This window comes from Myxocyprinus asiaticus, chromosome 1 (genome assembly GCF_019703515.2).
Source record: "Myxocyprinus asiaticus isolate MX2 ecotype Aquarium Trade chromosome 1, UBuf_Myxa_2, whole genome shotgun sequence".
Classification (NCBI taxonomy): domain Eukaryota; kingdom Metazoa; phylum Chordata; class Actinopteri; order Cypriniformes; family Catostomidae; genus Myxocyprinus; species Myxocyprinus asiaticus.
Window position 1 is genome coordinate 40,621,295 of NC_059344.1, and position 13,559 is coordinate 40,634,853.

The 13,559-nt window shown below is 40.0% G+C and overlaps 1 pseudogene; it reads right to left on the reverse strand.

Annotated features, from left to right (window-relative positions):
- LOC127441452 (T-cell immunomodulatory protein-like) overlaps window positions 1-13,559 on the reverse strand; it is a 197,356-nt pseudogene that overhangs the window by 102,883 nt on the left and 80,914 nt on the right.

The following is a 13,559-nucleotide window of genomic DNA, read 5'->3' on the forward strand; positions in this document are numbered from 1 at the left end:
TTATTTTGTATGACATTAAACAGATGGGCACCACTTGCATTTTACAGAAAAGTGTTGGAGGTTAAAATCAGGTCAATCAGATATTGCACTGCACAAGAGTTGCTTCATGTAGCACCTGGATTTTCCACTATAATCAGTTCAGAAAATGTAAAAAAGAATGCAGAATCAGTGTGTGTATACTAATGACTCATAAGTGGCAGTGCACAAGCCGAACAGGTGGTTTTGTGACACGAGGGGAGACGGACGGCATAAGTGCTGACATTGAAATTCCAGCTGCCTGTGGGAGAGACAAACTTGTGGTCTTATTTGCTGGCACCTGCTGCTATCGTGTTGTTATCACTGTTAAGCGCCCTGTGTGTGGTGAGTAGATAATGGGCTATCTGAGCTCTTCAGAGTACAGTGATGGCTCAGCAAAGATGACATATTTACATGGATAACTGCAAACAAAATAAATACAAAAATTTAGTGACTTTTTAATTTTCAGGAACCCTTTGGCTTATTTATGATAATTTAGATGTATTGTGATTAACAGAGACAGCCAGATAGATTTACAAAAACCTTTTTCTCCCCTCCAATACAGCTGTTCCTAGTTTGTAGTCCTACAGTCCATTTTTGAGCCATGTGTTTCCTCAAGAATCTCCAATGGATTTTCAGAATAGATGACTAAAACTATCACAAGGAAGTGAGTTAACACTAAACCCCTTACACCCTAAAGGCATTTCGACAGATTTCTGATCAAATTGCATACCCAAACGAAAGAGCTTATTTGCATGGTATAAAGTTTTAGAAAACCTTTCAAAATGTAAGAACATATATTTGGATCCTGCTCAGAGACTCTTATGCTACAACACTGCTGACAAAACACAATTATCAGCGCTAAAAAATAAACTTTTCAGTTATTATTCAGTTTGACATTATACCATTTAGACAGGAAGTATGGATGGACAAAAAAATGTTAGAGGGGGCCTGGGTAGCGCAGTGAGCAAAGACGCTGACTACCACCCCTGGAGTCGCGAGTTTGAATCCAGGGCATGCTGAGTGACTCCAGCCAGGTCTCCTAAGCAACCAAATTGGCCCGGTTGCTAGGGAGGGTAGAGTCACATAGGGTAACCTCCTCGTGGTCGCCATAATGTGATTCTTGCTCTTGGTGGGGCGCGTGGTGTGTTGTGGATTTACAAATCGTATGATGTCGAATGCGGGCTTGTTTGATTCAGGATCGCCTGCTGTAAGTTGTGATATGTCATTTTCTTTACCATATGTATTTTTCATGAAGTAATAAACCAAAATGTGACGGAAATGCTTTTAAAGATATATGTGGATTTCACACACTAATACTCACTGTAGTTTTGTCTCTGAATGAAACAAATTTGCTTGTTATATTCTACTAATAATGGTTAACTTTGTGTATGTAAAATTCTGGCCCACTGGAATTGTGATATAGTCAATTAAAAGTGAAACAATCTCGAAACAATTGTTGGAAAAATTACTGATGTCATGCACAAAGTAGATGTCCTAAACAACTTGCCAAGTATATATATATATATATATATATATATATATATATATATATATATATATATATATATATATATATATACGTATATGCATTTATCGCGAACCCCCCAGGTGTTGCCAATGCATAATGTTAAAACAAAAAGAACAGAAACAATATAATATCCAGTAATTTATTCTGACTCTCTCTCTCTCTCTCTCTCTCTCTCTCGAAAACAGCTATATTAAAACCTCTTGGAAATTCCCAAGAGAACTCATTGTGAATTAGCCCTCTGGCTTGGCCTACACATTGACATTATGACTGAGCAGCTCTATTGAAGTCACATCCACACTTTCACTGATCAATATCATTTAACAAACTGCATACAGTGGAGCAGAGACCAACACTTTAGTTGACTTCATACTCATGAGATGCATCGAAAATTAGATGAGCAAACACCCTTGCACAACCACATGGGGCTGGCACTGACAGTATTGTGAGAGTGGCAGAATGCTTAGGGTGTGAGCTGTGAGAGTGAGACTGAGAGTAAATATTATTTATATTCCTCTGAGAAAAAGAGAAGGAAATAAATGGCCTGACACACTCAGCTGATGCTGCCAAACTCGGAACAAAGTTGCTATTGCAGAGTACATGAAAATGAAATGAATAAGCGTGAGATGCCCCGGGCTGGCTGAGAGGGTGGGGGGTTGCAGTTCAACCTATGAATGCGTCCATCTCTTCCAACCACCCTCCCCTCCCTCATGCCTCTGTTGAAATTCAATACACACAGACGCTCATTTTCACCACCTCAGACAATCGATTGCTTCTCTCTCTCTCTCCATCACTTCCTCCCCATCTCGCTTTCGTTCGCCCTCCATGTTTTATGGATGGCTCTCTTTGCTGCATTGCAGCTTAAGGGATAGTTTAATTCCAATGCAATTCCAAAGTACTTTCCTCTCTCATTCTTTTCGAGCGCTGAAACCACATTTACAATCCAGACACCTTTTTTAAATCTGGGAAAGAAGGAATGGAGAGAACACACTTTGTGCTATACTTTTGGATACAAAGTTGCTGAAGTTAGAAGCCAATTCTTAAAAAAAAAAAAAAAAACATAGGCTAACTTATAAAACATCCTTCTGAAAAGGAAAAATGTTAATATATATATATATATATATATATATATATATATATATATATATATATATATATATATCTATATCATCTTTAGTTACTTCAGAAAATGCAAAAAGTTGTGTACACAGTTTATCGTGGCACGTTACATCACAATTAAAACATTTGATGATGCGCATCGTGGACATGGGACAATTTGTACATTATTTTTTTAAATATTATTTTAGCATCTGTCCTATCCAATATGTGCGATGTCCTAAGCCTATGATCTACTCTGACTGCGTGAGGGAAAATTAAAGTTTACAGAGGTTTAACTATAGTGCCATATTAATCTACTATATATAATGCTGAATATAATTTATTATAATGCTATGAGGGAATATAATCCTAATTTCAACTGTCATGTCTGATTTGGTTTCATCAGTAAATTATCGTTATTTTACTGGATAAGCATGAACTTCCATTGAATATGTATTTTTGAAAAAATATTTATATTAGAGACAATATTATTTGAGAAAAATACAATTGAAATTTTACATATTTTAAATGTATGTAATCAGTGACAGTGTTTCAGCAGCATATGTATCTCACAGAACTGTTAACTAATATTTCCATTTGGTGTCACCATTGCCCTGTTCTGGGCTGATGTCTGATGGATCAATTAGCACTTTTATGAACAGTACTTTTAGCTAAATTTTAAATGAAAGGAAATGAACTGTTTTGCATATTTCTTTGAAGTAAAAATAATAATTTAAAAAATTCAATCATAACTTTTCTTGATTCAGGCTTAGTTTAAAGAATCGAGAACCAAACCGTGCGTTCAGCATCGTGAACCGAATCGTGAGATGAGTGAATCGTTACACACCTAAATTACAGTACTGTATAACTGGCTTAACTTAAAGCTGATGTATGTAACATTTTCTGTGTTAAAATACTTTCTCCTATCCCATCTTAATATGCAGAGACAATTAGTAAGCCATTTATAGGTACATTTTCCCAAACACGGTAAGCACTGTCTTTCTGTGGCGCTTTGAAAATTGCTCTGTTTGTTTTGAGCGACCCTCTTAAATCCACCCCAACGCCGTTACTCAACCAATGGCGTGAGTTGGGGGTGGGACTACCTCTTTGTTTGATCAACAAGCTAATTTTAAAAAGATTATTTTTAAAATCCCGTTTGGTGGTGCAGAATGTACATACTTCTGCTTTAAAGGTGCACTCAGTAATTTTTTGACCATTAAAAAAGTTTTAATCCTAAATAAATTAATTGTAATTTTGAAACATATATATAAAATCATGACCACTCACATGAGATGAGGACTCTAGTCATATCATTAACCTCATAAAAGCTGTTTTATTCTACTATTTATGGGGCAGGGGCGCCCTCATGGGGGCTGCCATTTTAGAATCACATGACCAGCTGAACACTACTCGCTTAATCTCAGTAATCATCTTGTTATTGGACACTTTCAATCTTGAACTGAATTTAATTTCTACAGTGGCATCTGTAACTGAAAGCTACTGATTTTGCATGCTGCTGCATCCAAACCACTAAGTGTCACTGTAAATTCAAGATGACATGAAAAAAAGTTACTGAGTGCACCTTTCAAGCTGCAGTGTAATAAGCGGAATTGCAAAATAATGACTATATAAACAGGTTTCCCAAATATTCATCCCACCTTCCATTGTTCGACCAAACAGATAGTCCCACCCAAAACTCAGGCCACAATTTGAGCCAGAATTTGACAGGAGTAACTGCTCAAACAAACAGCAATATTTCTGAAAGCACAAGGCCACAGTATTTTCTTATGTACTAACTACAGTTGTCCACGAACATTAAGCTGGGATAGAAAGGATTTTAAGATTTTAAAAAATGAAATGTTGCACACCTTTTAAATCAATCGATGTCAGTGGGAAGTCACCATTTAGGCAGATAGGCAAATGTGTGAAAATGTGATCACACTCACTGCCCCAAATCACTCTAATGAGTGTGATGTTTACATGTGTTTATGCTGTCAGTATTAAGCAGATGAGCTGGATAGGAAAACAGACAGAATGAGCTCTTTCAGCAACTGATGGAAACTGATAAATGTGTGAATGTGTGAGTATTTGTGTGATTAGCACATACGCACACCCATTCACAAAACACGCTTACAAAGACAGCAATCCCTTGGCCAATTAAATCATAGACAGTGTCTTTTGTTCATTCTCTTTCCTTTGTAAACTGCTTGTTTTTTCTGAGTTGTCTTTTGAATGCACCATGTGTGTGTGTGTCTGTGTGTTTAAGTCTATATCAGGCTTGTTACTATTTGGCAGTGCTGTATAAACGCTTTCAAATCCATGCAGTTTTTGTTTCCTTAATTTTGAAAAGAATGGAAGGAGAGAGAACTGAGAAAAAGTAGTACAGTAAGAGAGGAAGACTAATAATGGACAGAGAGAAAGTGTTGGACAGATGGGAAAATAATGAAAGAGGCAAACTTTTCTTTCCGTTCAATGTATCTGATGGTGAAGACTAGCACCTGTGGAGACAGCCAAAAGCAGACACGTGTTCCCCACCCTTTACTTTCCTACCCTTTCCTTGTCTCCATCAATCTTTGTTCCCTTTCTCTCCAGTCACAAGACCTGTGGCAGGCAGACAGAGCCAGACATGAGGCTTGAGAGTTTGTGTGTATATGTGTGGAGAGAGAGAGAGGAGAGAGATAACCCCTGCATTCCATTGTGAGGCTGACATTCAGTTAAGAGCACAATCTGGCTAGCCATAGCAGGCCTTGACACAGTGACTTGAACTAAATAAATATATAACACTATTATTATATGATGATGTTATTATTCATTGCCTTCATTTTAATATTATGTTAAATATTTGTGCAGTGAATAATACACCTGGCTGTATGTCATTATTTTATTGGTTTGTCAGCTTCCCTTTACGCATCCACCCACCCATCCATCCATCCATCCATCCATCCATCCATCCATCCATCCATCCATCCATCCATCCATCTCATTGTGTGACATTCCATCCATCCATCCATCCATCCCACTGTCTGACATTCCATCCATCCATCCATCCATCCATCCATCCATCATCTCTGTCTGACATCCCATCCATCCATCCATCCATCCATCCATCCTCTCACTGTCTGTCCATCCATCCATCCAACCATCCATCAAGTCTGAACAAACACATACAAAAGGTATCAATCTGTGTAATTTTTTATCTTCTGGTGGACCAAAAAAAGTGTTTGGCGTAGAGACATCATGTTTAAAACATTCCCCTCCCTATCCTCAAAGTTGATATCTCACTGAATCTGCAGGTCAAATGCTAACGGATGGATGGGACAGAGAATTGTGACAGAGTAATAATGGAGGGCATTTGTATCACTGTGCTTCCAGGCTTGGCCAGGTAAATGGCACTCTTCTGACAAATGTCGTCCATACAGACCAGCAACAGGTGGTCCTGGGAGCCATCACCATCTGAAGAAAAACAGAAAGAGAAAGAAAGTTTCATCTGGTTCGTACAGCTATGCTGATGAGAAATCCAGCATATGAAGATGACATCATGTGATCTTGTGTAAGTGTAATGACGTGTGTAGCAGCCCAATGCGTAGCAGTTTGTCCTGGTGTCAGAGCCCTGAGATTTATTTCCTCATGTTTATTGTTTGCATGCTCGACACAAAGCACCTACTATTAATAATGACCCTGGAAAGGAGTTAAATAAATCAGGAAGAGAAGCAAGCAACTAAAAGTAAAGAGGAAACAGGAAAAGAAGGTAGAACAGGAGGTTGAGCAGTACCTCCTGAGCAGAAGAGAGCAATGGAAAATATATGTGGCAATATTAGGTGAAACCTGCATTGACATTCATAGTATCTACCGCACAGCAAATAGCCAGGTAGATCAGACCAGCAGCCTGCAGAGACAGAGAATCACACACACACACACACACACGCATGCACCCACCCACCCACCCACACACACACACACACACACACACACACACACCAACCAACCAACACTCACCCAGGCCTTGGCGCACAATGAGAGCAGGGCTACCCTCCGGCCTCTGGTCTACAAGAGTGTATTAAGTTGAGAGCATCTTTATACTGTATGTTTAACAAGTCGGATGGCTTTTGGTTCCTGTATCTTTAAGAGCTTTAGCTTCAGTACATCAGCAAAAGGGAAAACAGAATGTGACAGCGTGTGTCTGTGTGAAAATGAAAGGGTCTGTAACCGTACTGTAGAGGAGTGCTATGAGCCAGTCACTTATTGCCACTAATGACTGCTTCCTGGTATACAGTACACATGCAAGTCTTATAGTTCTAAAAGCAAAATACACAACAAAAGCCCTTAATAACACAAACCCCCACACACAGTACAATGTGTATGTCATGATGACTGGAAGGTAAATGTCACATTACATTACGTGTGACACTGACTTAGAAAAAAAATGGTTAAAGAGAACATCTCTGCCATTCGCTACCTTTCTGACAGACGATTGTGCCCCAGCATTGAATATAATTCAGTTAATGAATAATGCATTTAGCTGTCACATGTAAAAAAGAAAAGAGCAATTACCATCCTGATAAAGCAGATGGAGAATTTTGTCTAGCATATGCTGTGCATTCATTATGACAAGTCCATGTCAAGACTGACTACATTCTGACAGTGCACACTCATGAATCATAAAAGCTCTGTACACACCAGCTAATGGTCACAACTTGAGCATGAAAACAGTACTTAATTGTTTCAAAACAAACTGGATCTGGGCTTTCAGGAAATGGATCCGGATTTTATTAGATTCACCATTCACCTTTGTGATCTGCACGATTTTCATGAAAAATCAAGAATAATAACATTTAGGGGGCCTGGGTAGCTCAGCAAGTATTGACGCTGACTACCACCTCTGGTGTCGTGCGAGTTCGAATCAGGGTGTGCTGAGTGACTCAAGCCAGGTCTCCTAAGCAACCAAATTGGCCTGGTTGCTAGGGAGGGTAGAGTCACATGGGGTAACCTCCTCATGGTCGCGATTAGGGGTTCTCGCTCTCAATGGGGCGCGTGGTAAGTTGTACGTGGATCGTGGAGAGTAGCATGAGCCTCCCATGCTGTGAGTCTCCGCGGTGTCATGCACAACGAGCCACGTGATAAGATGCGCGGACTGACAGTCTCAGAAGCGGAGGCAACTGAGACTTATCTTCCGCCACCCGGATTGAGGTGAGTAACCGCACCACCACGAGGACCTACTAAGTAGTGGGAATTGGGCATTCTAAATTGGGAGAAAATGGGATAAAAAAAATATATATATACTAATAATAACATTTACAGATGAAGTCAGAAGTTTACATACACTTAGGTTGAAGTCATTAAAACTCATTTTTCAACCACTCCACAGGTTTAACATTAGCAAACCATAGTTTTGGCAAGTGGTTTAGGACATCTACTTTGTACCTGACACAAGTAATTTTTCCAACAATTGTTTACAGATTGTTTCACTTTTATTTGACTATATCACAATTCCAGTGGATCAGAAGTTTTCATACACTGTTTAAGCAGCTCGGAACATTTTTTTTTAATTAAATCAAATCAAATCAAATCACTTTTATTGTCACACAACCATATACACAAGTACAATAGTGTGTGAAATTCTTGGGTTTAGTTCCGAGCAACATAGTAGTCATGACAGTGATGAGACATATACCAATTTACAATAAACATCAGATTTACAACACAATTTAAAATCTAATATACACATAATTACACACAACACAATATACAAATAATAATATACAATGTACAGTATACAATGCACACAATATAGAATACACATTATACAATAAAAATGTATATATAGTATATATAGAATGTACAGTAGGTTGTATTGTACTGTATTGACATTCAGGCTGTCCGTTGATAGTAAGTTGCGAGTGTGTTGTTAAGAGAGAATATAATATAATAATAATATAATTTATGACAGTGAGATATAAGAGTAAGAGTAATAAAGTGCAGTGCCGATGTATTTTGATCGTGGGAGATCAAGAGTTCAAAAGTCTGATTGCTTGGGGGAAGAAGCTGTCATGGAGTTGGCTGGTGCGTGTCCTGATGCTGCGATACCGCCTGCCTGATGGTAGCAGTGAGAACAGCCCATGGCTCGGGTGGCTGGAGTCTCTGATGATCCTCCGATGATGTGTCTGGCAGTTCGCAAAACGCTTTGCAGTTGTGGGCGGTGCTATTGCCGTACCAGGCGGAGATGCAGCCAGTCAGGATGCTCTCTACAGTGCAGGTGTAGAACCGTGTGAGGATGTAGTGGTTCATTCCAAACTTCCTCAGCCATCTCAGGAAGAAGAGGCACTGATGAGCCTTCTTCACAACGGCTTCAGTGTGGATGGACCATGTTAGTTCCTCAGTGATGTGGACACCCAGGAAGCTGCTGACTCTCTCCACTGGTGCTCCATTAATGGTGATGGGACTGTGTTCTCTATCTCTTCTCCTGAAGTCCACCACAAGCTCCTTTGTCTTACTGACATTGAGGGAGAGGTTGTGCTCCTGACACCAGTGTGTCAGAGTGTGCATCTCCTCTCTGTAGGTTGTATCATTGTCAGTGATCAGACCTACCACCGTCGTATCATCAGCAAACTTAATGATGGCATTGGAGCTGTGTGTTGCCACACAGTCATGTGTGTACAGGGAATACAGGAGTGGGAAACTCCTGTATTCCTTCCAATTAGCCAGTTAGCTTCTGATAGGAGGTGTACTGTACCTGTGGATGTATTTTAAGGCCTACCTTCAAATTCAGTGACTCTTTGCTTGACATCATGGGAAAATCAAAAGAAATCAGCCAAGACCTCAGAATTTTTTATTTTTTTTGGACCTCCACAAGTCTGGTTCATCCTTGGGAGCAATTTCCAAATGCCTGAAGGTACCACGTTCATCTGTACAAATAGTACGCAAGTATAAACACCATGGGACCACGCAGCCATCATACCGCTCAGGAAAGAGATGCATTCTGTCTCTTAGAGATGCACATAGTTTGGTGCGTAAAGTGCAAATCAATCCCAGAGCAACAGCAAAGGACCTTGTGAAGATGCTGGAGGAAACGGGTAGACAAGTATCTATATCCACAGTAAAATGAGTCCTATATCGACATAACCTGAAAGGCTGCTCAGCAAGGAAGAAGCCACTGCTCAAAAACTGCCATAAAAAAGCCAGACTACAGTTTGAAAGTGCACATGTGGACAAAGATCTTACTTTTTGGAGAAATGTCCTCTGGTTTGATGAAATAAAAATTGAACTGTCTGGCCATAATGACCATCGTTATGCTTGGAGGAAAAAGGGTGAGGCTTGCAAGCCGAAGAACACCATCCCAACCGTGAAGCATGGGGGTGGCAGCATCATGTTGTGGGGGTGCTTTTCTGCAGGAGGGACTGGTGCATTTCACAAAATAGATGGCATCATGAGGAAGGAAAATGATGGATATATTGAAGCATCATCTCAAGACATCAGCCAGGAAGTTAAAGCTCGGTCGCAAATGGGTCTTCCAAATGGACAATGACCCCAAGCATACCTCCAAAGATGTGGAAAAATGGCTTAAGGACAACAAAGTTAAGGTATTGGAGTGGCCATTACAAAGTCCTGACCTCAATCCGATAGAAAATTTGTGGGCAGGATTGAAAAAGCGTGTGCGAGCAAGGAGGCATACAAACCTTACTCAGTTACACCAGTTCAGTCTGGAGGAATGGGCCAAAATTCCAGCAACTTATTGTGAGAAGCTTGTGGAAGGCTACCCAAAATGTTTGACCCAAGTTAAACAATTTAAAGGCAATGCTACCAAATACTAACAAAGTGTGTGTAAACTTCTGACCCACTGGAAATGTGATGAAAGAAATAAAAGCTGAAATAAATCATTCTCTCTACTATTATACCGACATTTCACATTCTTAAAATAGTTATCCCAAATGACCTAAGACAGGGAATGTTTTTTACGATTAAATGTCAGGAATTGTGAAAAACTGAGTTTAAATGTATTTGGCTAAGGTGTATGTAAACTTCTGACTTCAACTGTATGTTGTCTTTAACTTCCAATATCCCAGTAAAAAAAGCAATTAATTTTCGTTGTTAATCATGTGGGGTATATGTCATGTCTTGTCAAGGCACATATGTCTCAAAGCGTATGAATATTCCAGTTTATAAATGTGTGTATATATATTGTGGCAGGGTGAGCTAGAGACAGACACAGTGGGTGTGGCGTCAAGCCTCGGAGAGGCATTAATTGGAAACAATAATAAACAGAAAATGTCCAAAAGGGGTAATATAGTGTCCAAAGGGGAATGGTGTTCATAATAAAAGGGGGAATCTGGCATTCTCGTGGTGAACGGGGCTCCGTGAAAGGGGCGGGGTAGTGTTCATAGGATAGCCCAGGCACGGGCTGGGTCACTCGGCCGCTCACGCTCCCCTCCAATGTCCACAGCGCATGGGACGGAGGCATCACTGGCGGCCTGTCTTCCCAGGCCCGCGGCAAGCGTGAGGGGAAGGCAGCCTGGCATCTAGCCTGTCGGTGGCAACATGAGCTGTTCACCCCCAGCGACTCATTACGGCATCCGGGGGTCCGAAGAACAGGTCAGGCAGCGCGTCCACTTGTCTGATCCCTCCCAGCTCTGGTCCTGGGCGTGCGAGGATGCCAGTGTGTGCCCACATGGAGATTTGAAGCCGCCTACCCGAGAAGAGGTGCGCACTGCGTTTTAAAGACAGTGGTGATGAAGCATTATCCCCATCAGGTGTGCCTCATTCACCGCTGACCAAAGAAGTCTTATTAATTATGCACCTCTACTCGCTCTCCCGCCCAACTCCCGTCGTAAGCCTGGCTGAAGGGCGGCACTAAGAGGCGGGGCGACGATATATATATATATATATTCATTTAGCTTATAGAGAGTGGGAATTGGACAGGGACAGGTAGGGCAGATTCAAACCTACATAACTTGTTGAAGAAGCACCATGGCTCAATGCGCAAGAGCACATGCATTAAATGTTGCACAATGGCTCCAATGACAGTTTATTGACCTGACCCTATCAAATGGGTAGAATAAAAATGTAAATGTTTTGAAACATTGAATTTGGTACAGTATTGCCTCATACCAAACTACAACATCAACGAAAACCCAAAATGCATGTCTGTTCATGAGTATATACAGCAGGAGCTTAGCTATACTACAAACTACGGGTTGAACTCTGTGAGTATTTGGCAGGTTTGACTAGTGGCATGACGAAGATCTGCTTTGAGATCAGTGCTGGATTAGCTGAGATGGAGATCATTAGCTGGGCCCGCTTGCTCACGAGTTCGCACACTTTTTGACCAATGAATGTCGACCAAGTCTTTTCGGCCAATGGATTTTTATTGACTTTTCAAAAGGGTTGGGAACAGAAAGATATTTCTTATTCAGATTTATTCCTGCACGAATAACTCTTTTGAGCTGGTTACTTTTAATCTAAAGCGTGAAATTTACAGGGCAACCAGTGTAGTCTGAATCTCAAACAATTGACTTTTGAATGTACAGCACAAAACTTACAGGGTGAACAGTGTATTGTGATTCCTGAACAAATTACTTTAATGAGTCAGTTCTTTTGAAATGACATCACAAAACGTACAGCACTACCTCCCCAACAAATGACTCATCAGCTGGTGCTTTTTAATGAACTTGCTGGACAGAAAGTCACTAATTTTGTCATGTCATGAACTGATTCAGTGTTATGTGTATGTGAGACTTAAATCAGAGTATTACTGGTTGATAGTTGATATGACAAACATTATGAGCTTTGTTGTAATTAGTGGTATTTTATAGAAATTACTGAATTAATAAAATATCTTAATTAAAAGTTTGTGTAAACATCTTTTACAATAATCTGTTAAATTAAACGTAATCATCTCATCATTTGGCTGCTGAGGATGATAAATCAAAAAACGAATTTAGCATTTCTTATTTCCAAATATTTCTTCCTCAAAAGTACTTAAAAAATCGTTTATGAAACTGTTAAGGAACCGGAATCATTAAAAGGAATCAGAACCATTGAATTCCTTATGGTTCCCATCCCTACTTTTAGAAGATTTTTCCAGTTGCTCGTGATTTCTGAATAAGGACATTTAAAAGTCATTTTAAAGCGATTGAACTCACAAAGAACAATTTCCAGCCAATTAAATATTTTAGAGCCGGGCATAACTAGAAAAATGTATATTCACAATATAAATTTCCATGTCTTTTTAAGATTTTATTAATTTCAAAGTCCTTTCCAGACTTGAAAATGTTAAATTCCCTAATACTTCCAGGTTTTCAATGACTTTGGGAACCCTGTAATGACTGGATAGCATTTTTCTTTATTACTCAAGCAGATTTTGGTACTCCCTATTTAAACCGGACCATGCGCCTCCTGCAATGACTGCTGTAACAGTTTTCCTGGAGTGTTTGGAGTAGAGAGGGATGGTTGGAGAATAATAATGGAGAGAGAGAGAGGTAGAGGAGAATAGTTGAGAGAAGAAGGTCACTGGGGTATATCTTTGATCTGCCACTTAGGTGCTGGATGGAGAAGAGAGCCGTGCCATAACTGACAGGCAGGAGTGTGATCAGAATAACACTATTTCTAGTCAAACAAGAAAATCCTCCCTTTCCATCTCTCCATCCCTGACCCCCACCCCTGTCTCTTTCACTTTCTCATGTTTCCCTCCTTTTTCTCTCTCTCCCAACATTCCTCCCACCTCCACTCACTTCTCGGCACATTGTATAAATTTCACTGCATTCCTTTTGCTACTTTCACTTGAATTGAGACTTTGAAGCACCTTGATTTCATGATTTCTTTCACTGTTCCATTGTAGGTCAAAACTAATGCATATCTCTGCTTGCAGTTGCAGCGAATACAGTGTTTCGTTTCTAATTAGGTGCCGATTCAAATGTGCCACCGA